The sequence below is a fragment of the Pongo abelii genome, chromosome 2 (assembly GCF_028885655.2).
Source record: "Pongo abelii isolate AG06213 chromosome 2, NHGRI_mPonAbe1-v2.0_pri, whole genome shotgun sequence".
Lineage (NCBI taxonomy): Eukaryota > Metazoa > Chordata > Mammalia > Primates > Hominidae > Pongo > Pongo abelii.
This window is the reverse complement of record NC_085928.1, coordinates 184,649,991-184,676,866: the sequence shown is the minus strand read 5'-3', so window position 1 is coordinate 184,676,866 and position 26,876 is coordinate 184,649,991. Positions and strand designations below refer to the sequence as shown.

At 35.9% G+C, this 26,876-nt stretch overlaps 1 protein-coding gene across 14 annotated transcripts in view; it reads right to left on the bottom strand.

The window, feature by feature from the left end:
• Positions 1–26,876, bottom strand: part of NAALADL2 (N-acetylated alpha-linked acidic dipeptidase like 2) — a 1,370,084-nt gene that overhangs the window by 1,109,611 nt on the left and 233,597 nt on the right. Inside the window, exon 1 of one of the 14 annotated variants that reach the window (XM_063722347.1) lies at positions 4,881–5,199. The exons of the other annotated variants lie outside the window; for them this stretch is intronic. The gene's annotated coding sequence lies outside the window, so the exon portion shown is untranslated. Of the gene's footprint in view, positions 1–4,880; positions 5,200–26,876 lie in introns of those variants that run through there. 14 annotated transcript variants of the gene reach the window in all.

Sequence of the window (26,876 nt, the reverse complement as noted above, 5' to 3'; positions counted from 1 at the left end):
TGAGTGTACTTGATTAGAAGATTTGCCTTGTTCTTTTTCTGCTTAAAACCAGCTGCCTTGAATTTTACACTTGTTGAACCAGAATTAAGCAAGACTTGGCTAAGAACGGCTATTTTTACAACGCTCGAAAATCAAAGGATGAACCATGTTGAGGAGTTAAACTTTAAAACACATTCAGAATATTATTTTTAATGAACTGGCATGTTTATTATTTTTCTCAGATATATTTATATTTCAAATGAAACCAGTTACAAAATACACAATTATTTTTCAGGAACTTAAAGCAAAAAAATGCATACAACATGGTTTAATAATCCTAGATCAGTAACGGAAAAAATATATCTGTACTTCTACTCTGCCGTTAAATAAGTAGTGTTTTTTTTTTTTTTTAGATAACTACACCTGCCTGACCCCTAATTTTTTTCAAAGATAAAAATAAAGGAGGTGAGAAAAAGGTAAGGTAATTAATAAATGATAGCAGTATCAGTCAAGAATGTTTTTAACCATAGGTATGCAAAAATTAAACTGATAATTACTTAAACAACCAAGGTGTTTATTTTTCCCACATAAGTCTAGCACTCATACAACAAGAAATGTGAATTATGTACATCAATAGACACCCAGGTGCTATCATATCTCTACTCTTCAAATTTGGCCAGTGGATTTTAGTCTTCCTTGATGCAAGAAAGCCACCATAGCTCCAAGTATTATGCATATAATTGAGTGAATAACAAGTCATAGATGTCTACTTTATAATATTAATTTATAAGTAATAATAAGAAGAGATATTATTTTGTACTGAAGCCTCCCACCACACTCATCCTATAGAATACTTCCCAATACACCTCACTATCCAGAATTAGGTAACATATCCAAACTAATTTAAAAGTAAGGTAGATTCAAAGGGCAATGTGATTATCGGGTTTGGGTTAAACCAGTGTTTCTTACTGGAGATCTCAGGAGCATTTTAGCCTGGAAAAATCTTTGTTATGCAGTGTCATTCTGTATATTCCAGGACATTTAGCATCCATAGCCCAGGATCACTGAATGTCAATACTATCTCTTAGCCCTTTGACAGTCCAAAACCTGCTCAAATATTTCTAAATGCCCACTAGAGGGATGTTACTTTTGCAGGCTATGATTCATTGGATGAAATTGGGCATATTTTCACCCTGAAAAACCTGAAATTTTATTGCAAATTAAGAAGTGATATATGGTAGGAAATTGCATTGCTTACAATAAATTCAAAGTTCCTTTTCAGTTTTAATGTCTATAGTTCTATGAAGATGCCTTAGGTTTAGACAAACTCATTTGCTCATAAAAATATTTTGATATTCCAGCATTGTATGCTCCCTACCAAACAATCCAATAATATACTCTTTAATATAAGCTTATGTATTTCTTTTAGTTGCAGTACAACACTGTTACACTTATCTAGTGACATAAAATTTAAAATATTCAGACATTTTGACATCCTTGTCAGGAAAGTAGTGTTCTGTGTTATATTGGGCAGAAAGAGAGACTCAAAAGGACAACAGAAAGCAGAATAGTTACTGGTTATTTCAAAAATGATCTTATGTCTATGGTTCAGGAGAAAGATGAAAGAATCTGAACTCCCATACTTACCCGGTATACTAAAATAACTACTATTTCATTTGCCATTGGTGGTTCTAAGTATGCTGCCTATTTTGTATTAAGTATAATGAAATTAAAATGTTCTCATTACATAAAATTCTAACATAGACTCTCGACACATGATAACAGAGGTCTGTCTTATTCCCATCTTTATGTCAAATGAAGAATGTAGCAAACAATGGTCAGTTAATGTTTATTGAATAAATACATTTCTGCTTTCGAATCTTATACCTAAGTGACATGGCAGCCAGGGGAAGAAAATAGACAATAAAATCCCTTTCTGTCTTAATAATATTTTGTATCACATTCTTATATACTTAAAATTATAAATATATTGAAGCATTAATCAAGTTAGACAATAAATTCCTTGCTTCTAATCTAGAAGTGGTGGTTTTAAAACTTTAGAGCCCTTGGAATTTTATAGAGGTGCCTCAAGATTTGGGAGAGGGCTTATTGGCAGCTACACGGAAGAAAGAATATTAATGGGTGGCACTTATCCTTTTACACCTTCTATAAACATGCATTCTATTTTAATATATTTTGTGTTCTGTGTAAAATTTAGCATAAAAACACACTAAAAATACTTTGTGAAATACTAGTTAACAAAAATGGATAGGTGGTAGATTATTGCTCCATTCTCATGTATAAAGAGTTTATTCAAAGTTTGCTCAAAGAAGTCTACTTTCCAAAGAATATTAACAATTTCCCCAAAACAAAAGTTACCTTGATGACATCCAGCAAAAATGAAGGCCCTAGAATCTTATCTTCATTTGTATCAATAACAATGCCTCCTGAGGTACAAATTCAAACTGCCCTCAAAGTGAAGACTTTTTATTCAACATTCATTTTGAAATTGTTCCAGATACTAGGAAAGGAAATACCTAAGACATGATTTCTTCTCTCAAAGAGTTTACTAGAAATTACATAATAGATATGCAAAGATATGCAAAGATACATATCCATTATTATATCTGTATTTCTATCCTCTTCTTAAGAGAATCAGGTCCATCTATGACCCTCTTAGGAACAGTCCGACATAACATAGGCTTCATTTTTTCAGCCATGGTTACTAAACTAAGAACAGATGGCTTATACAAATTCAGCCAATTTTATTCTCTCTATGTGGAATTTGGAGTTAGGTCTCTAATTCTGACTCAAAGTGGTGTGAAGAGGAAGGGACAGGGAAATGTATGGCAAAAGAGAGTCAGAGTCGGCATTTGTGCAAGATAGAGCCACACGGCTGAAATTACAAAGGGAAAGGGTCTGAGGGTCTTGCAAAGATAACCAATTTGCAGAGGTGTATGTAAGACTTGTGGAAAGAAAGACACCAGTAGAAAAGAATATATGACCCCAAAGTCAGAGAGAAGAAACTACAGCTTTCCAGTTCCAATGTTCATTCTGGCAAATGGATTCTTTGAAAATCCTCAGGATCTTTATAATGAACTCCCTTTACATTGTAGTTAGAGTGGATATGAGTGCCCCCTTTCTTCAGCTAAATGATCTGTGACTGGAAGAGGGAGAGTGGCATGCAAATTACATATGTACACACTCTCTATAAACCATGCAAATGTCATTATTGTTATCCATGCCACATTAACTTTTAAACTTTCCTATCTTCCACTGTTTATTCCCTGTATCCCTTGTCTCCTATTCCTCTCCCCAACATATTACTAATGATCAGTTTTATTCCTTTTCTTGCTTCTTCAATTCCACTCGCTAAATTGCAGTAACTATTTTTATCATACCTAAAGGCAATTCAAATATACGTTACAAAAGCCTTTTCAACATACTCTGAATTGAATTGTTTAGGCGTATTTTTTGCCAGGAAGAAACAAAAAAAAATTTGTATTAGCTTTCTGGTCATAGATCCTGAATACTGGAGTTGGAAAATTTCTTGGTAGTAAAATAAAGACCAAAAGATGAACAATTTATTTTCCAAAAAGCATTTAAGAAAGCATTCCTTCATGATGCTTCCAGATAAATTGTGTTTTAGGAAAGATACAACACCCTATAGTCCACTTCCACCAAGTCAAACATTTGAAAGTTTGACATGAATTAACAAAATAGAATGCAGTAAACTCTCCACGTCATAAAACAGGTTTTCATACACTCAAGCTGCATGGACTTTAGCATTCAGTTCTAAATGAACCAAAGTTAAGCAATAATAATTAAAGCCAAGAACATCCTGGTGAATAGTGATTGGATGTTAACTCCTGATGGTCCTAAGAGCAGTACTGGAAGAACAGTGCCTACTGGGTCTTAATCCACAAGAGATATCATGAACTTAGACTTCTACTTTGATCACAGACTTAAAGTGATGCAGAGGAATTAATTATCATTTATTATTTTACTGGTTGGTATTTATATTCTGTATGTTGAATCTCAAGAAAGGTATGAGTTCATATGTGTCCCTACAAATAGAACCATCTATACCAATAATTTTATTATCAAGTTGAATTCAGGAACAAAATGAAGTAAAATATTAAAACTTGTTTAAAAGTGACAATAATGATTGCAGTATTTTACATAGCATTTTTACATATATACTTCCTCCTAACAAGCATATGAAATATAAACAACACATAGCCAAATTTGTTATTGATTTCTTATGTGTCAGGATATACTTCATCTATTTTAAAGATGTAAATTCTGAAAAATGAATGGGCTTAGTATTGTCCTAGTATAGAGGTTTCCAAACATTCTTTTTTGGTGGTACCCTTAGTATCTCAGAAATATATCCATAGCGGCCCTAGGCCAAAAGACTTAAAATCAGCTTCCAGAACAGCAGCATGAGGAGCTCTTCACACTCTCATTCCAATGGCACAACCGTAACAACTGAAAAATTACAAAAAAAAAATAGCCAAAGTTTATGGAAATTGTTTTAAGTTTGTATGATAAAATGGAAATATTTATTTTTAAAAAATCTACTAAATCTCAGTAGGAACAGAGACTAATGCACTTGAGCCATAACTTGTTCTTTCTCTTCCCTCCTCTGAGCTCACCATGCGTGATACCAAAATTTACATGGAAACCCAAATAGTTAAAACAATCATAAACAAGAAGAGCAAAGCCAGAGGCGTTCCATTACTTGATTTCAAAATCGATTCTGCAACCCATAGATTAAGGAGTCATTTCAAGTCTTATTGTTTAAGAAATACATTTTGTAAGGGTACAGCTGCCATAGATAGTGATTCCTCTGATTGAGCTGGGTGAGGGAAATTGAAAACTTTCTGTACGATATTCACCATTCATGATGCCATTAAGAACATTCATGGGAGGAGGTCAACATATCAATATTAACAGGAGTTTTGAAGAAGTGGATTTCAACCCTCAAGGATGACTTGGAGTGTTTCAAGACTTCAGAGGAAGAAGTAACTGCAGATGTGGTAAAAAGAGCAAGATAAATTGAATTAGAAGTAGGGTCTGAAGATATGACTGAATTGCTGCAATCTTATAATCAAACTTGAACTGATGAGGAGCTGCATCTTATGAATGAGCAAAGAAAGTGATTTCACGAGACGAAACCTACTACTTCTGAAGATGTCATGAACAGCGTTGAAATAACAAGAGAAGATTTAGATTATTACATAAACTTACTTTTTAAAGCAGCAGACAGGTGTCAGAGGATTGACTCCAGTATTTAGAGAAATTTTACTATGGGTAAAATGCTATCCAACAGCATCGCATGTTACAGAGAAATCTTTTGTAAAAGGAAGAGTAAACTGATGTGGTAAACTTTACTGTTGTCTTATTTTAAGAAATTGCCACAGCCACCCCAGCCTTCAGCAACTACGACTCTGGTTAGTCAGCAGCCATCAACCTTCAGCCAAGACTCTCCACCAACAAAAATTAGTACTTGCTGAAGGCTAAGATGATTGTTAGCATTTTTTAGCAATTCAGTTTTTTTTGTGTGTGGGTTTTTTTTTTAATTATTTTTTTTGAGACAGAGTCTCACTCTGTCACCCAGGCCAGAGTGCAGTGGCGCGATCTCGGACCACTGCAATCTCTGCCTCCTGGGTTCAAGCGATTCTCCTGCCTCAGTCTCCCGAGTATCTGGGATTACAGGTGCACGTCATCACACCTGGCTAATTTTTGTATTTTTAGTAGAAATGGGGTTTTGCCATGTTGGACAGGCTGGTCTCAAACTCCTGACCTCTGATCATCCACACGCCTCAGCCTCCCAATGTGCTGGGATTACAGGCATAAGCCACTGCACCTGGCATAACAATAAAGTATTTTTAAATTAAAATATATACATTGTTTATTTAGACATAATGGTACTGCACAGTCAGTATATGGGTATATAGCATAACATAACTTTTATATGCACTGGGAAGGCAGAACATTCATGGAAAGGAAAGTCACACAAGCAAAGTCAATTTTAATTATTCATCTTGATGAAAAGGGGCAGTGATGAGAAACATGAAATAATTTCCAAAGCCCTTTTACTTACAGTTGTCATGCCATACTTTCACACACATACCCACACGCTACCCATTTAGAGCATCAATTATGACATAGGTTTGTACTTAAAAAAAATTATTTGTACTAAAAGTGGATATTTACATTAAGAATTCTACTTTGCAAATCTATTCCATATCCAAAATGGTAGCAGTGGAGTGCTCCTACTCTACCCTTTTATTAACAAATTACAGAACACACAAAATTAAATAAAAGGCTCACAGGCATCATTCAATTCTTTGTCACTCGCATTTCATAAAAACGCCATTTCCATTAAAATGGCATTGCATAAAAATAGAATTTGCTGGGGGTATTTTTCAGCAGATTAGCCTCCTAATTACATTTTGCTTAGGTTAATGTTAAATTAGTTTCTGTTCCCTAAGCACATATCAGCTGATAGCAGAGAGAAGCAGACTTGCGAATTTCTAGGTAATGGAAAGAGACCACCTACAATTTAAGATATGCTTAATTTAATCCACAACAACAGTGTATCCAGACAGGTAAATGTTAATTAATGATACTCATAACACTTTTAAAATGTTGATAAAATTCTTGACAGGAAAATCCTACAAATTAAGTATGAAAGGGAAAATATCACTATCTAAAAATCATACATTGGAAAATAAAATTCTTTACAGTATATGATCATCCTACTTTAATCATAAAAAATTGTTGCTTATAGTTTTGTTCACCATTTTCTAGACAATCAAAACAAATGATAAATTGATCTGTTTAAATAATCTAGTGAAATCACATCTTGATATTTACCGGTCATTTTTGGATGCACAATGCCTTACAGTTCCGTAATGACTTCTAATATCATATATTAAATATTTACAAGGATGACAAAGCAACCACATTTTGACTTAGTTACCTAAATAAATTCTTTGAAGATAAAGGTTAGACTCAAGATCTTTTTTTTTTTTTACAAGATCTAGGATCTATACAAATATTTTATGCATGAAAAGGTACAGTTGCAGTTGATGACCAAGAAATATTGATTAGTTGATGTGAGTAGCATCAATAATGAATAGCTTTACTCTTGCCCTGACTTTAGAACATTCTTTCCTAACATCTGAGTTTTCCTAAACTGTATTTTCCTGACTTCAAAATACTAAAATTAAAACTCAATTCAACACCCACCAATTGAATACCTACTATGTGCAAAGCATTGAAAGATTCTGGGCCTTGTAGAGGGTATCAAGATAAGATGGAGCAACTCTCCTCTCACCATTTCCCAACACTCAAGAGGTTCATGACTAATTAGAAGAGCACTTCTCAAACTATAATATAGAGGAGAACTATCTGGAGATTTTCATCTAGGGTATGGCCTGGAATTCTACATTTCTAACAAGCTCCCCAGTGATGTTCATACTGCTGATTCCCAGACTATTCTGAAGAGGCAAGGGATTTAGAGGTTGAATGGGATAACAGAAAAGGAAAATGGAAGATGATCCATGACAAGCAGAAGTGACCCATTGCTCAAACTGGTAAAAAAAGTGAAGCGGGGGGTGGAGGGGGATTTAGGCAGTAGTTCATGAAACAATTGGTATTCTTGTGGCTCTTGATGGCTGAGGGCTATTTCAATTAACAGAGATGATAGAAAAGGGCAATCCAGGCATAGCAAAAAGACTAACAAAAATATCTAGGCTTTTGAGCATAGAAAAATATCTAGACAAAGTGAGCTTATACCCTGTGCATATAAAAGTTATTTTCATGAGAGAGAAATAAAACAGGTTTGTAATTAATAAAAAATAAACATTATACTTATTGTTTTTACTCATGTTAATAATCACACGAAGTCTATTATTGCCTTGCCATATATAAAGAGTTCTCATATCTGCTATTATCAGAATGTTCCTGTAACAACTCTATTACATAAATTTTTGTTTTTGCTGATGTAGTAACCTATTTACAGATGAAGATTCTGAAGATAACATTTAATTGTCTTGACCAAAATTAAACAGCTACTAAGTGTTATATTCAAACTCCAAAATTAATTTTTTGGCCCTACAAAATACCATCTCTAATAACCATTTATAGTTTAAGAACAAAAACATACTTTAACATCTACCAAGGCAAGTCTTTCCTTATCATTGCTCTTTATCTTAAAAGACTTTATATAATAAGTTATGCTTCTAGTCTCTCCCTTAAAACAATTGCTATTTTTATTTAACTGCATTAAATTTATAAATTAATTTGTAAAGTTGAATTATTACAACATATAGTCCTCCCACAGAAAGGTAAAATGTCTCTTCATTTATTCAAATACTTATTGCAATTTCTCAGTTTTCTAAATTTTTATTGAGAAGAATAATAACAGCCAACAGAAAGATACTGCTTTCTATATGCCAGATACTGTTATAAGAACTTAGTGTATATTAACTCATTTAAAGCTCACAACAACTATATGAGATAGGTTTAATCTTTACACTATTTCTCATATTTACTCTGCCTTATGTGACTGATTGAATGTTTATATTTTTTATATTATTTTAATATTAAGAATTTATCATGATAATTCTAATAATAATAGCTAACATTTACAAACTGCTTATATATCAGGTAACTGCTTTATGTTATTAAATTTATCTTCATAATCATCCATTGAGGTGGTAAGTATAATTAGGTCTGTTTTACATCTGAAAAGACTGAGGTAAAGATAAGCTAAATGGTTTATCTAAGACAACAAATTTTACATATGGTGAAGCCAGGACTTAGTGGCAGGGACTGGCTAATACCAGCTTATAAAAGCCAACAGCTAAATTTTCAGGAATTTCGCAAATTATTAAACACATCTATTACTAAAATTACATAAGATGTAAAATTATGTATTAGTCTGTTCTCACACTGCTAATAAAGACATACCTAAGACTGGGTAATTTATAAAGAAAAAGTGGTTTAATGAACTGATTGTTTCACATAGCTGGGGAGGCCTCACAATCATGGTGAAAGGCAGAGTAGCAAAGGCATGTCTCATGTGGCGGCAGGCAAGACAGCTTGTGCAGAGGAACTTCCCATTATAAAACCATCAGATATCATGAGACTTACTTACCACCATAAGAACAGTATGGGGGAAACTGCCCCCACGATTCAATTATCTCCACTTGGCCCTGCCCTTGACACATGAGGATTATTACAATTCAAGGTGAGATTTGGGTGGGGATACAGCCAAACCACATCAAATTATATTAACATAAATACAATTAAAGAAATTGTATTAGAAACAAAGGTAATAAACACTCAAAACCCATCACTTCCTAATTATTTTATTGCACTTGTCTATTTATTTCTCACCATAAAGCCAGTTGTTAACATTTACCAGGACACCACTGTGTTTGGCTATCTAATTCTATTTTATTAGTTAGATACATTTTTTTTCTTGGATCCCCTAGAGTATTGTAAGTGAATCACCTCTAAATCCAATAGGCCAAAACACACATTACAAATAATAAACAAGTAAACATTTGATACACTAATGTGTTGAGGCGAAAGATAAAAACATATTATGGTAAGAGGGATAGAGTGCACTGGGTAGGGTTGTGAGTCACTTTTGAATGCAAGGTGTTCAGGGAAGCATAAATACCTGAAGAAGATAAGAACACAATCCATAAATATGGGAAGAATAGTGAATTACAAGATTAGAAACTACAAAAGGCTCGAGAAAGGAGGGTTCCAGTGATTTCTAGGATCAGGAAGACTAACCAGGTTTGTGATAAAGAAATGAGAAAAGTTGGTGGAGAAGATTAGGAGATAAAGTCAGAGGAATGGCAGCTATTCCATTGTAGAGGCATTGTAGGACAGTGTGAGGAACAGGAGATAAAGTCAGAGGAATGGCAGCTATTCCATTGTAGAGGCATTGTAGGACAGCGTGAGGAATCTGGCTTTCATTCTGGGTGGGTTGGAAGCCATAAGAGAGACTGAAGCAGAAAAGTGACATGACATGACCTGATGTAATGACTAAAAAAATTTCTCTTTAGTTTTATTAGATCCTATTTGTCAATTTTTGGTTTTGTTGCAATTGCTTTTGTTGTCTTCATCATGAAATCTTTGCCCATTCCTATGTCCTAAGTGGTACTGCTTAGGTTGTTTTCCAGGGCTTTTATAGTTTGGGGTTTTGTAATTCAGTCTTTAATCCATCTTGAGTTGATTCTGGCACATGACGTAAGGAAGAGGTCCAGTTTCAGTCTTTTGCAAATGGCTAGCCAGTTATCCCAGCACCATTTATTGAATAGAGAATTCTTTCCCCATTGCTTGTTTTTCCCAGGTTTGTCAAAGATCACATAGTTGTAGGTGTGCAGCCTTATTTCTGGTTCTCTATTCTGTCCCATTGTTCTATGTGTCTGTTTTTCACCAATACCATGCTGTTTTGGTTACTGTAGCCCTATAGTATAGTTTGAAGTGGGTAGTATGATGCCTCCAGCAGCCAATAATCATGTGAAAAAAAAAAGCTCAACATATGAAAAAAGCTCAACATCACCGATCATTACAGAAACGCAAATCAAAACCACAATGAGATCCCATCTCACACCAGTCAGAATGGCTATTACAAAGTCAAAAAATAACAGATGCTCCACCTCTTTTGAAAATGAAAATAAATAAATAACAGATGCTGCCAAGGTTGTAGAGAAAAAGGAACATGTATACAGTGTTGGTGGGAGTGTAAATCAGTTCAGCCATTGCAGAAGATAGTGTGGCAATTTCTCAAAGACTTAAAGACAGAAATACCATTTAATCCAGCAATTCCATTACAGAGTATATGCCCAAAGGAATATATATCATTCTATCAGAAAGACACATGCATGCATATGTTCATTGCAGCACTACACACAATAGCAAAGACATGGAATCAACCTAAATGTCCATCAATGACAGACCAGACGGGATAAAGAAAATATGGCACATATACTCCATGGAAAATAAACAAGATCATATCCTTTGCAGGAAAATGGATGGAAGCTAGAGGCCATTATCTTTAGCAAACTAACACAGGAACAGAAAACCAAATGCCGCATGTTCTCACTTATACATGGGAGATAGATGATAATACATGGACACACAGAGGGGAAAAACACACACTGGGGCCTACGGAAGGGTGGGGGTGGGAGGAGGGAGAAAATCAGGAAAAATAACTAATGGGTACTAGGCTTAATACATGGGTGATGAAATAATCGGTACACTAAACCCCCATGACACAAGTTTACCTATGTAACAAACCTGCAAATGTACCCCTGAACTTATAATAAAAGTTAAATAAAAGTAAATGGATAAAATAAAACACAGGCCAAAAAGCCAATGACTTCAGTATAGGAGGATGGAGCCAAGTCAAAAGCCAGGTTATAACATCGTCACCAAACCCTCAGATTAGGTGTTCATTCTGCTCATTTCCATAAATGGCTGTCATTAAAAAAAATTTCTCTAGCAGCTCCATGAAAATAAACAGAAAAAGGGCATAGTCAGAAAATGGAAGAGAAGTTTGGAATCAACTGTGGCTTAAACATGGTGACAGCAGTTGGTGGTAAGAACTGGTAGAGTTTTAGATACATTTTGGATACATTTGTCAGAATTTGACAACAGATTGCTTGTAGATTGTGGGAGAAAGAGAAGAATCAAGATGATGATGAGATTTGGGCCTGGGCAAAGGCAGGATGCAGCTGCCATTTACCAAGAGGCAAAGAACTGAAGGAAGACCAAGGAACACAGAAATCATGTGTTCAGTTTTGGATCACATGAGATATCTATTAGGCACTTAAGTCAATTGATAGCTGATTTTAGGAAAGTTTTGGGGAGAGATCTGAGCGTAGGATACACATTCGGGACCATTCAGGGAATAGCAGTTTTTTAAAACCATGACACTAGGCAAGCTTAACCAGAAAAGTGAGTGTAGATAAAAAAAAGATGCCTAAAAATAAGAACCAAGTCATTCCCAATATCTAAAAGGTAAAGAGATGAGAGGAACCAGACAAGAAGATGAATGAGGACATAGGCAGAAAATCTACTTTATCATGGTGGCCGGGTGACAAGAAAACCCTTGTCTTTGTTTTTCCTCACTTTAATGAGAGTTCATCAAGTGTCTTGTTGTTAAATATAATATAGCTCGTTGGTTTGCATCAGGCTCCTTAATACTGTAAGGATGTCAACTTCCATTCACAGTTTTGTAGTAATTTTGATCAGAACACTCTTCTGAATTTTAAAGGAACCACACATTTAATCAAAAACTGCCTGTCATATGTCATAGAACACAATCATAAAGGATAGCTTCTCTTCCATGAACTGTCAAATTAGTCCTAGAAAAAGTATTAGAAAACATGAAACACTGATTAACCTGATTATAGTTTACTAAGTATGGAAAAATTCATGAATCTCAGCAAGATGTCTGAAATAACCAAAAAGTTTGAGTATTTTAAAGAAAGTCAATTATATTCCTTCTGATTACATGCAATTACTCAAACTAGCTTGAAAAAAATAAATTCAATTTTGTAAAGAGGTTAACAGACACTTACGGGAATAATTTCAATGAATAAGTGAGTTAAACTTATAAAAGCCATATTTGTAAACTCATATTTTGCAAGGGTTTATGGTTACTTATTCTTTTAATAATCTTGAATACCCATTCAGTTGTGTTTAAATAGTCTGTAATTTGTTGATCAAGTAAAGATAATGTTTATTATTTACTCCACCTGAATCTACAAATTCTAAAAGCATGAAGTATAAGGGTTCTATAATTGTATAAGTAATACTATTTTAAATTTTAAGATTTTAATATTAGAGAGAAAAATGTGAATCTAGTATATACAAGGAAGTAAGGAGGGTGTGTGATTTTAACACAAAAAAGATTGGCTGAAATGCCAAACCTCTTTTAATAAGTAATCTGCACATGAGAGAATAAGAAAAAAATTGAAACCTATATATTCCCTAAATGTGATGCATAGAAAACTAATAAAAGTTAAATTAAAAATTAAATGAATATAAATGTTTCTTTTAAAACTTTCCCTAATATAATCTCTAAAACCTAAGCTATTTTAAATAGCCTGCATATTATACACTCTGTAGCTCTGAAAAAATAGATTCTCATTTTCACTTTAAATTGCATGTACAGTGTGACAAATAATAGTAATAAAGCAAGATGAAAAATTATCAAGTTGAACTAACATTTTCTTTTGTAAAAGTTATTTATTTTCTTCTCATTCTTTTCTTATATGTTGCAGGGCAAGGTTCCAGAAATTCCAAATGGTTAAAATACATATACATTATACATACACACACACACACACACACACACACACACACCAAAAGTTCTATTAATTTCTTACTCTATCTACCTAAAATCTATTTATCTATTATCTATGTATCTATAACAACTATATTAGTGAACTAAAGTTTTTATAGTATTTGGTACTTTTCATAGTTTTTAAATTAGGTTTATTTCTTCATAAATTATTCTGACATTTTAATTATATACAGTTTTTAAATAAAGCATACTAAAACTACAAAAAAAGTGGTTATGTTTAATTTTGGCATTCTCACCTGTGGTACAATTTCAATTAATCCAGAATTTTTATTTAAATGGACATTGGGCTTCCTTCTACCCCTATCTCTCTCTATCTCCTCTTTAAGGTCAATAACTCTCAGATTTGCCCTTTTGAGGCTACTTTCTAGATCCTGTAGGCACACTTCATTGTTTTTTATTCTTTTTTGTCTCCTCTGACTTTGTATTGTCAAATAGCGTGTCTTCAAGCTCATTAATTCTTTATTCTGCTGGATCAATTATGCTGTATGCATTCTTCAGTATGTCAATTGCATTTTTCAACTGGAAAATTTCTGCTTGATTCTTTTAAATTATTTCAATCTCTTTGTTAAGTGTATTTGATAAGATGCTGATTTCCTTCTCTGTATTATCTTAAATGTCTTTGAGTTTCCTCAAAACAGGTATTTTGAATTCTCTGTCTGAAAGGTCACATATCTCTGTCTCTTCCAAATTAGCTACTGGTGCCTTAAATAGTTTTTTGGGTGAAGTCATGTTTTCAGATGGTCTTGATGTTTGTGGATGTTCATTAGTGTCAAAACATCAAACAGTAAGGTATTTATTAATTTTATAGTCTTCACAGTCTGGACTTGGTTGTACCCATCTCTTTGGGAAGGCTTTCTGGGTATTTTAAGGGTCTTGAGTACTGTAATCTAAGTTTTTGGTCACTGCCATCAGATCTGCATTAGGGGCCACCACAAGTCTAGTAATGCTGTAGCTCTTGCAGACTTATAGTACCACGTTGGTGGTCTTGGATAAGTTGCAGAAGAATTCCCTGGATTACCAGGCAGAGACTCTTGTTTTCTTCTGTTACTTTCTCCCAAACAGTCTGTCTGTGCTGAGATGCCTGGAGCTGAGGGAGGGGTGAAACAAGCACGCTGTGGCCACCACAACTGGGACTGCACTGGGTCATATCTGAAGCCAGCATGTTATTGGGTTTCACCAAGGCCTGTGATAACCACTGCCTGGCTATCACCTAAGTTCACTCAAAGACCTAGGGCTCTATCATCAGCAGATGGCAAAGCCAGCCAGACTTGTGTCCTTCCCTTCATTGTGTCGAATTTCCCATAGCTTACATGAATGCAGAGATGCTGTCCAGAAGCCACGGCCAGTAGCTGGAAACCTCAAGAAACTCCCTCATGTTCTATCTACTGCAGCTGAGCTGGCACCCAAGCCACAAGACAAAGTCTTTCCTGCACTTTTCTTTTTTGTGACTGAGCTGGTATCCAAGTTGCAAGACAAAGTCCTCTTCACTCTTCCCTCTTCTCTCCAGGCAAAGGGAAGGTGTCTCTTCCAGAGCTGTGGGCTGTGCTGCCTTTGGTTGGGGGTGAGTTGTAGAAGCACTCTCCCCATGGCCACCACTGCCACAAGTGTGTGGTGAGTACTGCCTGGCTACCACTGATATTCACACAGGGTACAAGGGCTCTTCAGTTAGCATGTAGTGAATGCTGCTAGGCCTGGGGCACTGCCTTCAGGGCAGTTGGCCCCACCTCTGGCTCAGGGCAGGTCCAGAAATGCAATCAAAGAGCCAAGGCCTGGAATCGTGGATCCAACAAGTCCACTAGTTTTCTACCCCCCACCGTGGCCAAGCTGGTATCTAAGCTGTAAGACAATGTCCTATTCACATGTCCCTCTGCTTTTCTAAAGTCTCTGCCTGTAGCCACCAACACTGGAAAAGTGGTAGGTCACACCTGAAGCCAGCACTTCTCAAAGTCTCACTCAAGGATCATGGCGAGTAGCCAGCAAACGATGAATGCTGCCAGAACTGGGTTCTTCCCTTTAAGGTAGCATGTCCCCTTCTGTCCCAGTGTGTGTCCAGAAATGTCCAGGATCTAGGGCCTGGAATGGGGATATCAGGTTTCTGATTGGAGTCCTATCCTTTTGTGATTGAGCTACTATCCAAGTTGCAAGACCAAGTCTTCTTTACTCTTCCCTCTCCTCTGCAAGCAGAGGGAAGGTGTCTTTCTCAGAGCTGTGGGCTATGCTGCCTTGGGTTGGGGATGAGTTAGTACAAGCACTCTCTTGGCCACCCCAGCTGATGTCTCACTAGGTCATGTGGCCCCCAAGTCTACTGGCTTCAAGCCCAACACAGCATCAGCACTTGCCCAGGAATTACAGCACTTGCAGCTTAGACTACCTTTGAGTTTATTTTGGACCCCAGAGCACTTTAGCCTGTGGTAGTGAGGCTTGCTGGGACTTAGGTTCCAATTGCTGGGATGGGTGCTGCACCAGCACCCCTCTGGCTGGGTGCTGGTGTAATTGCTCCCTCCACAGGCATCAGCTGAGTTCTGCCCAGTGTTTCTTTCTGCTGTGACAGGGCACCACTGGGTTCCCAATGCAAAGTCTCGCAATTAGTACACTCTCCTCCAAGCACACAGATTCTGTCTCCATGCAACGCAGCCGCTGTTGAGGCTGGGGAAGAAGGGTGGTGTCACCAATTCAAGATGCTCTTTCCCACCCTCTTCAGTGTATCTTTCAGCAATATGAAGTTAAAACCAAGAACTGTGAGTGCTCACCTGATTTTTAGTTCTTATGAAGGTATCTATTTGTGTGGATAGTTATTAAATTTGGTGTTCCTGTGGGGAGGACAATCAGTGGAGGCTTCTATTTGGCCATCTTGCTCCTCCTTCTCCTAATTTTCTAAGCAGCATGTCACTATGTATTTTTAAGTCTTTAGGGAAGCAATCTTGAACACGGCACAAAATATCCAAAAGCAAAGTCTGTCGTTGTAGTTTGGACTTCTGAATTTTAAAGAAAATAAAGAAAATGAGATAAACTATAAAAATGACACTTCTTTTCCATAAAATGGTGGTGAAGTAATTTGTAAAACTATAATTCTTTGGATAAAATCAATAGTTCCTTTTGGAATTTTTGTTTTCAGATAAATGCCAAAACAAAACAAAAAGCAATAAAAAAAACAAAGATACTTAAATTAGTGCCATTCTATGTGGGAGTAAGCTTCGTTGTGACAAGAGACACTGCAACATGCTTGAGGAATGAAACAAGAAAAGTCACAGATCAAAAGACTGTCAAAAGCAGTAGTCATGAGGGAGCACTCAACATCGATGAGATTATCTAGCTTTTGGGACCTTGAATTTTAAAAGAAAACATATTTCCTTTCAAATGTTCAGGTACTTTCAAAAGTGAAATTTAACCTAAAGGCTAGATATATATTGTAAATTACATAATCAAAGGTATATTTAAATCTACTGAGAAGAAACAAAACCAAGTTTCAACATTTTGAGAAACTGTCAAAGAAATTGCTAAAAAGTGTTTTTTAATTATGAACTCATTTTTTTTTTTTTACAAAATACCTGGTTATATTCTTAAGTTTCTACTGTGTGTCAAAAATAAAACACATTTTGATATGAAGAAAAACACAATACCAACTGATGAAGTCAAATGATATGCCTACAGCTAAAGACCATACTCTGAAGATTGGGCACCCTCAATTTTCACGCTTTTCGAAGATAAGAATCATAACTGTAAGTACATATTTCAACAAAACATTTTTAACAACAAAGAGGTATTAAGAGATTATATCTTCTCCCTAAAGAAATTTCTAGTCATAAGCAGGAATACAAAATAATATTTTATTGTAAATTAATATTTTGCAATATATTATTTTAATTTTTTAAATTATTCCAAATTCCTCCTTAATACAGGGGCTATTTAGAAAAAGTTTTGTTACTTTGCTTCCACTGAAGTAAACACAATTTATTTTTTGGTGGTGTGCTGTTTTAAGTTAATAAATTCCCATATGTAATATGAATTATCAAATATCTTTTTTTATTATACTTATAAAAAACTCTACATATTGTAAAGATCAAGACATACATTATATCAATGAGACACCCACACATGTATGTTTATTGCAGAACAACTCACAATGGCAAAGATATGGAATCAACCTAAGTGCCCATCAATTGATGAGTAGACAATGAAAATGTGATGTGTGTGTGTATATATATATACACACTCACACACACACACACACACCCCCCATGGAAAACTACTGAGCCATAAAAAGAATAAAATAATGCTTTTGCAGCGACTTGGATGGAACTGGAGGCCAAAATCTTAAGTGAAGTAACTCAGGTAGGGAAAACTAAACACCACATATTCTCACTTATAAGTGAGAGCTGAGCTATGGCTACACAAAGACATATGGAGTAGTATAGTGTACACTGGTGACTCTTAAGGGGGAAGGGTGAGAAAGGGGTGAGGAATGAAAGATTAACTATTGGGTACAATGGATACTATTCAGGTGACAGGTACATTAAAAGCCCAGACTTCACCAGAATACAACTCACCCATGTAACCAAAACCACTTGTACCCTTGAAGCTATTGATATGAAAAATGCATTATAAATGTTAGATAATTTAAAAAATTGGAGAATGTTGATTGTGTGTACTTAGGGTGGCATACATACTTTTGCAAAGCTGAAAAATGTGAGCATATCATGAGAGTTTATAATGTGTTAAATTTTCTTTTCCTTTTTGCTGTTAGTTTGTTCCTCTAAACATCTGATTTATATCAACAAGCCAATCCATAAACTTCATCTTTTTCTCCGTTGTGGTAAAATTAGATGTATTTATATTTAAATTTATACATGTACTCATTTTATGAACTTAGTTTGTATATGTTTCTTAATAAGATCCTAATATATGGTTTTCTGCATTTTGATTTTCTTACACAAAAATGCCACAGGGAAGTCTCCTATATCAATAATTAGGGCTAGATTTCCTATTTCTGTGGCTATATGTTAAATTGTGCAGCGTATTCATTATTCTGTGACCCACTTCCATCAATGCATTTACTATGTTTCCAAATTTTGCCATTAAAAACACTGCCACGATAACCATCAGTATACACATATAATACACGTACTTACTGCTTTTTCTCTGTGTGATAGAGTTCCTAAGGTGCAATTGTGAGACACGAGTTTATATATTTTTTATTTTAATAATTACTTTCAGAATGCTTTCTCAATAATTGTTAAAATTCACATTTCTCAAACTGCTGTGTGAGAGTCTACTTTTCCCACCTTTTGATTACACATGCTATTCTATCTTCTTGGAATATCTGCCACCAGATAATCATGTGACATCAACCTCACTTCATTCAGATTTCTACTGAAATGCCCCCCTCATCTGTGAGACCTTCCCTTAGCAATTTATCATAAATATCCATTCATCCCTCCAATAATTCTCTATCATCCCACCTTGCTTTATTTTTCATAGCATGAAATAATGACCTGATAGTTTATTAGTTAAATATGTGTTTATAAATGTATTGTCTGTGTTCAAGTCTACATCTGCTTGTCCCTCATATAAGAGAGAATTCCGTCTCAAGTAAAGACATAAGGGAGTTTATTCAGACCTGGTCCTTGATCATGGGTTCCCTGAGTCCTTCTATTTTGTTCCTTTATCTCATGGTCCTGGAAAGTTATATAAATGCTAGAGTAGCAATGGCAGCAGTGGCCCAACTGGAGCAGCTGCTGCAAAGACACCAGCTGCAGCAGGGAGGCGCAGCCAAGGCAGTGTGCTCCATGGAGCAGGTAGAAGTTCCACCCTCCCAGGTGCTGCTGTAGCCACCCAAGCCGTGACTGTGAACCTAGGCATCTCTGCACTCTCAGGGCCCAGGAAGCCTGGTCCCCTGACCCACAGGCTCAGAAGTGCCTGCTCCCACTGCCTGACCTCTCCCTGCCCCCGGCACCTGCTCTGATCTTGCAGCAAAGTTGAGACTGAGCTCAGGTGCTATTGCAACCCAGCAGGGTGTGTGTAGGCATGAGGCAGTGCTGATATGCCAGCCCGCTGTCACCCAGGCACCCTCCAGACTTTGGACACTGACAAGCATGCACAAACTTTGGACACTGACAAGCATGGGAGGGAGGCCAAGTGGGGTGCTAAGGGCAGCGCAGCACAGGCCTCCAGGTGCCCCTCCACACAGCCTGGGTGACAGCAGAAGGCATACAGGCTCCTGGCTGGAAAGGGGTGGGTCCTTGGTGAACCCCACCTTCAAGCCAGGGATGGCCTGAAGCCTGGGAAGCAGGCTAATGGACCAGAATAAGAACTTATGGTGCTGTTTTCAGTTCTGCCCATGGCCACCCATGAACCAATCAGCACGTACTTCCTCCTCTCTGAAGCCCATAAAAACCCTAGACCCAGCTAGCCTCAGATAGATGTTGGAACTACCAGCTACAGAAAGGAGCTACCTACTCCAGGGTCTCCTCTCTGCTGAGAGCTGAACACTCATCGGGATAACCTACCTACAGAGAGAAAGCTACTCCCTATGAGCCTCCTCTCTGCTGAGAGCCAAACATTTGTTGGGACAACCGGCCTATAGAGAGGAGCTACCAACTGCGGGTCTCCTCTGAGCTGTTCTGTCACTCAGTAAAGCTCCTCCTCACCTTGCTCCCCCTCCACTTGTCTGCATACCTCATTGTTCCTGTATGCAGGATGAGAACTCAGGACCCACTGAACGGTAGGGCTAAAAGAGCTGTAATGTAAATGAGGCTAAAACACGCCCCTTGCTCACAACGTTGTGGGATACAAGGAGAGAAGAGAGAAGGAGAGAACAGCTGCGGCCCTTCGAGGAGCCCAGACCTAGGAGGTCCCCAAGCCAGGGCTGTGACATCCTCTCACTGGGGCTCTGTGATTACTGCTGTCTCCAAGCTTCTGGGCACCACCACTTTCCCCAGTGCCAGCTGTGGAAGCTGCTTATGGTACACCCGGTCCAGCCACAGCCTTGCAGGGAAGCAGAGCATGTGCTGGTGGCTGAAGCAGTCCACCCCACTGTAGCCAACATGCCTAGCTGTATGCAGTGGGCAACCCACATGCACACTTGCTCACACACCCCTCACTGCTCCAAGCCTGGCTTGCCCTTGGCTCGTGTGAGATTCAGGCCAGCAGCACAAGCCAAGACCAGCCTTCCAGCCGAGTGGGTGGAACGAGCCCAGTGGGCCTGAGTAAAAACTCAGGCAAAGGTGCCACTGGCCACAGAGGTCTCTGCTGTTATAGGAACACCCCAAAGATCCCATGATAGTAGCAATATTCAATAGAAATATAATGTGAGCCACAGATGTAACCCACATACATAATTTAATGTTGGAGTCATTAGACATGGAATATAAAGTATGTTTAACATGTCTATAGAAATTGTACATAAGAAGAGATTAAAATCTATGTTGAATCAGTATAACTGCAAGAAGACCAAGAAGAAATTCTAAAATTAAAGATAAAATAATTAAATTTTAAACTCCCTAAGTTTCCATACCAGTTTAGACATCATTGAAGAGGGAAACAGTGAACTAGAAAATATATATAAATATAATATCCACAGCATAGTGCACAGAGAGACAAGGACATGGAATATGCAGAATAGAAGTTCAGACTTACAGAGTGAAGAAGGAAAGTCAAATAAAGTTCTATTGGAATGACAGATAGACAAGTGAGAGACAGACAATGTCAGAAGAGACAAGCAATGAGAATTTGTCAGAACTTATCAAAGATACCAGTGCAAAGGTTTGGGAAGCTCAATGAGTCTAGCAGTATAATTAAACAGAAATTCATATCTAGACACAGCACAGTAACAACAAAAAGAAAGATATTATCTTAAAACAGCCAAAGAGAAAAGTAGATAAACTTTAAATAAATGGCAGTTAAGGTAATAAATAGCTGACTTCTCCAGAGCAACAAAAATTTGACCAATGTCTGTGATTTGCTAGGAGAAAGTAACTGTCAACTTAGAATACATGACAAACAAATTTAAACTAAATATATAGAGGGTCGGTATACAATAATAATCGATACAATCTACCAATGGAATATAACAATTCTAAACTTCTGTGAACTTACTAATATAATTAGCCAGCCGGTAACACCCCAATGGCAAATGAGCAAAACATTTTCACAGGCTTATCATACAAGAGGAATGTGTAATGAAAATATGCATAATGGAAAAGTACTGAAAGGTTTCAGTGATTATTGAAATGTAAATAAAAATCAAATGGCATAAATGAAGAAGTGTGATTACATCAAATACCGGTAATAACATGAAACATAACACTGCTGATGTGGAATGCAAATTTGTACAACCACTTCAGAAAAAAATTTGGCATCCTACATGTAAAGTTGAAGATAAGTATAACTGGGCAATTTAACACAGCCTTTGAACTGGTGATTTCAGGGAAAGCATATACCTTAGATAACTGTTATACCTGTTTACTAAGAAAAAGCTCTGCAAAGTGTGTTCCATAAACTCACATTATCAGCATCACCTAATAGCTGGTTAGAAATTCAAATTCTCAGGCCCAACTCCAGACCTAAATCAGTATCTCCAGGAATCTGACTTTCACCAAGCTCTCTAAGTCATTCTCATGCAAGGTAGTGTGTGTAAAGCAGTAAGAGACATACAATTGATCCTCATTATTCATGGCCTGTCCTTGTGAATTTGCCTACTCACTAAAATTTTTTGTAACACCAAATGATGCTCTTTTTCCATTATTCACAGATGTGTGCATGTGCAGAGTAGGAAAAATTCAAGTTATCCCACAAGCCCAGTTGAGGCTGAACAAAGACATGCTCTGCCTTCTTAGTTCAGCTCTCATATTATAAACAAGTGTCCTTTTTGTAGTCTATTTATTGATACATTTTTTGCATTTTTCTTTTTTTTTCTTTTTGGAGATCTTGCTCTCTAAAATTGCCCCCAAGCATAGTGCTGAAGTGCTGTCTAGTATTTCTAGATGCAAGACGGCTCTGATGTTCCTCATGGAGAAAATGCATGTTAGATAAGCTTCATTCAGGCATGAGTTACAATGCTATTGACCATGAGTTCAGTGTTAATGAATCAACAATATTCATTATTAATTAACAACTCTTTAAACAGAAACACACATAAAACAAGGTTATGGATTGACTGATATATAAAAATGTTGTGACTAGAGGTTTGCATGAAGTGAATGCTCTATTTCTTCTAGGCACAATGATTTACTATTCACAGATTCAGTGTTCTCTTTGACTTCATAGAACATAACTATTGTGAATAGTAAGAATTGACTGTGTGTAAGAATGTTCACAGAAGCACTGTCTATATTAGAAACACAAAATGAGAAAATACCAAATGTTACTGACAGAATAAAAAGTAACTCAATAATCGCATATTCGCATGATGAAACATAATACAGCTGTAAAAAGTAACTACAGCTACAATGATATGAATGACATAGTAACACAATGTTGAGTGAAAAAAACAAGTCCCAGGAGAGGACTTTAAATATGATGTTAAAGTCCAAAAGTGTGCAAAACTAAAAAATATGTTTAGTTTAAACACATACGTTTAAGGACACAAACATATGTGTCAAATGATGATGGTTAAAAGCAAGGAAATTATAAATGCCAAACTTGGATTAGAGTCACTGCAGAGCCAAAAGAAGGCAGATAGATAGATATGATAGAGGTTAGTAAGCATTTACACAGATACAAGTTGAAAAGTAGGTACAGTATTCAGGATATTATTAAAATATGAGAAAAAAGAATGGATAGCTAGCTAGCCAAGAGGTATACATGATAAATGATAACTATGTCATGAATCAATACTTTTGATGAATTACATATACCAGGGTTTTTTAAAAAGTAACAGCAATGATATAATTATTAAATTCAGTTCATTATTCAATTTTATAAATATGTTTCCTTAGTCACTAAATACTTGATAAAAATTTTTAAACTAACATAGAAATTTGTAACATTTTGTTTAGAATGCAAATCTGAGAATTATTAACTCGAGGTAAATGTTACTTAATAAAGACCTTTGATGAAAGATAATGACAATAAATATATACTAATATCATTAAAGAACGTTTATTTTGTGATGTAAAGTTTATACAACTCCTATACATATATTGTCTCACATAAATCTATTCTAAAATGTTATTACTTATAGATGAAGAAAAATCTTTAAGGTGTTACAAAAAAAGTCAAAAGTGCATAGTTGCAGGACTTCAGATTCTAAATCTAGTGTTCTTTCAATTATACAACTACGGCTATTATAATCCCTAATGTTTGTATATGTAAGTAATGGTTTACAAAATATTTTGGAATACATTGAATAGACACTTGATTTTATATGACCTAATAATATAAAGCTCACATAGAATTAATACTGGCTATGATAAAAACCAAAAACAATATATGCAAATTGTTCATATAAAATGGTTGAACTAATTCCAAAGATTATCATTTTCTCATCCATTGACTAAAGCCTTACCACAATGAAGCCGCCAATGTTCCCACACTTATACTTCCTGTTTTAAATATTTTTAAATCATCAAAGATTTCATTTGGCCATGAAACTTCAATCTAGTGAAGAGCACTTTGAGTGATCTTCACAATTGGTCAATTACCAAGAGTGAACCTTCAGTGGTAAGTGTTTCACATGTGGTATAAATCTAAGACCAGCTTCAAAAACCAAAGTGGCTATCAACTTGATCAAATAATTAGATGACAATTTTCTAGTTCATCATGAATCAGAATGCAAATCTACTGCTTTGAAGACACTCGGCATGACCCAAACACTATACTTGAATAAAAATAAAGGAAATTTTTATTTCTGCTTAAATTAAAACAAACAACATAAAGAGCTATCTACTATTTCCAATTTCTTCATTTTCTAGGAGGTTGTCTGTGGACATTGGAATTTACTGTGCTAAATATATTGTTCTCACTAAAAGCCTCAATAAATTGCTGAAAACATTGGAACATAAAATCAAACTCAGTAGACTTACTGAAAATATTTTTTTCCTTCACTTAACATGGTTATACAATGTGTCAATTATCTAGTCACTTAGAATTCTCAGGAAGAAAGAAACAACTTTCTCTATAGAGAATCACTTGGCTTTCATAATACTCAAGAGTATTTGCATAATAACACTGCTACAGCTGCAAGGTTAAATCCATTAATTTATTGGGAACAGAACAGTCTGTTCTGGTTGGCTGTTGCAAAAATTGCTTTTTGCACTTGTCTTTTTTACCATCAAGTATTTGCTGTGAGCACACAATTACTGCAGCAAAGCCTATGTTGCCAAGCGAGGAAACTTATTTAACATGGAAAGTGGTGAACACTTCACTTTATGAAAATGAAAAAAATTAATCTTGAAAAGCTCCCTAATTAACATTTTCTCTTCACCAGTTGTTTCATAGGATAAAGTAGAGGGTGGCAATTCAGATGAAGGTTAACTAGATGAACCCATTTCTGCAGCAGCTCTCAAGTGCAAATGTCATCCCTAAATAGTCACATTTCAAAACTAGGAATAATCTCAAAGCTCCTTTAGGTGTTTTTCCCCACTAAACTGGTAAATTTAAAAGTGAAATACTTATTCCCAAAAGTTGCTAAAGGAACAAACCATCTCTTGAAGTTCATATTTATATACTCAATAATTGCAATTTAATATAAAGCAAATATATTTTTCTATTAATTCACAGCAGAAATCATTAAAACAAGAAAAGGTTAGGTTAGACCAAAAGTTACATCACATCTTGAAAACCAGTGGCATTCAGTCAAATATCAATAATGTATATAACCTATAACTAAGGTGAGAAACATTTTCTTATCTAAGACTACTGAATGACAGAAAACAGAATTTGAGAACACTCAATTTAAAAAAAAAGTAGAAAACTTATAAATTGTTTGACTGGTTTAAAAATAAATGAAGTCAGTTATAAGCCTAAATAACATATTTAAGCATTTTATGAAGGTCACTGAGTAGATTCTGGGATGAGAAGAGAAAGTCAGAAAAAAACATACAAAGAGTGAAGGGAGAAAAGAAGTAAAAAGGCAGGGAAAATGATAGTGTAAAAAATAGACCCTGTTTCCTCATCAACTTCAATAATTTGCCTCTTCCCGCACCTGCTTTAGGCCCAATAAAAGGGTAGATAAGTTATTTAAAAGGAATTATTTCCACCAAAAGCTAAAATTCAACAAATATTTTCAGTATTATGTGTAAAACCCTTTTCAAACTACAGACTACATAAAGATAGGTGGGAAAAAAAAAGGAAGAGTGGTTAAGTAGAAATGGGACATCATCCGTTGAAACAAGCTCCATTTCACAGTATTTGTAGATTTTCAATACATACAATGACAAGACATGTATGGCTAGGAATGGCTGTCTCCTTACCTTTTAGACATGCTGATATGGTTTGGATCTGCATCCCCACTAAATCTCAAGTTGAAATGTAATCTACAGTATTGGAAGTGGGGTCTGGTGGGAGGTGTTTGGATCATGGGCATTGTATCCCTCATGACTGGCTTAATGTTAACCCCTTGGTGATGAGCGAGGTCGCGTGAGATTTGGTTGTTTAAAAGTGTGTGGCACCTCACTCCTCACTCTCTCTTCCTCCCGCTTTTGCCATATGACATGTCTGTTCCCTCTTCTCCTTCCACTATGAGTTAAAGCTCCCTGAGACCTCCCCAGAACCCAAGCAGATGCCAGCACAATGCTTGTACAGCCTGCAGAGCTGTAAGTGAATTAAACCTCTTTTCTTCATAAACTGTCCAAATTAATACATTTATAGCAATGCACAAATTGCCTAACACAGCTGCCATTTTTTTTATTTTTTATTAATACATAACATTTGTTCAAATGTATGTGGTACATGTGATATTTTGATACATGCATGCATTGTGTAATGATCAAATAAAGGTATTTAGCATATCCGTCACTTTGAGGATTTATCATTTCTTTGTGTTGGGGACATTTTAAATCTTCTCCTCAAGCTATTTTGAAATATAGAGTGTACTGTTTTTAAGCATAGTCACCCTATTGTGCTAGCCAATGCTGTAACTTACTCCTTCTATCTAACTGTATCTTTGTACTTATTAACCAAGCTTTCTTCATCCTCTCACCCCCCGAACACACCCCCTTCCCAGCCTTTGGTAACTATCATTCTACTCTCTACCTCCATGAGATCAGGTTTTAGTTCTTACATATTAGTGAGAATTTGTAATATTTGTTTTTCTGTGCCTGGCTTATTTCACTTAACACAATGATCTGCATTTCCATCCATGTTGCTGCAAATTGCAAGATTTCATTCTTTTTTTTACGGCTGAACAGTATTCCATTGTGTACACATACCACATTATCTTTATCCATTCATTAAGCCAGCCAATTTTCTATCATTACTTCAAGGCCCATAGCAAATGCATTTCCATGTATGATGCTGCCCCAGATTCTCACAGCCTAAAATACGTATTTCT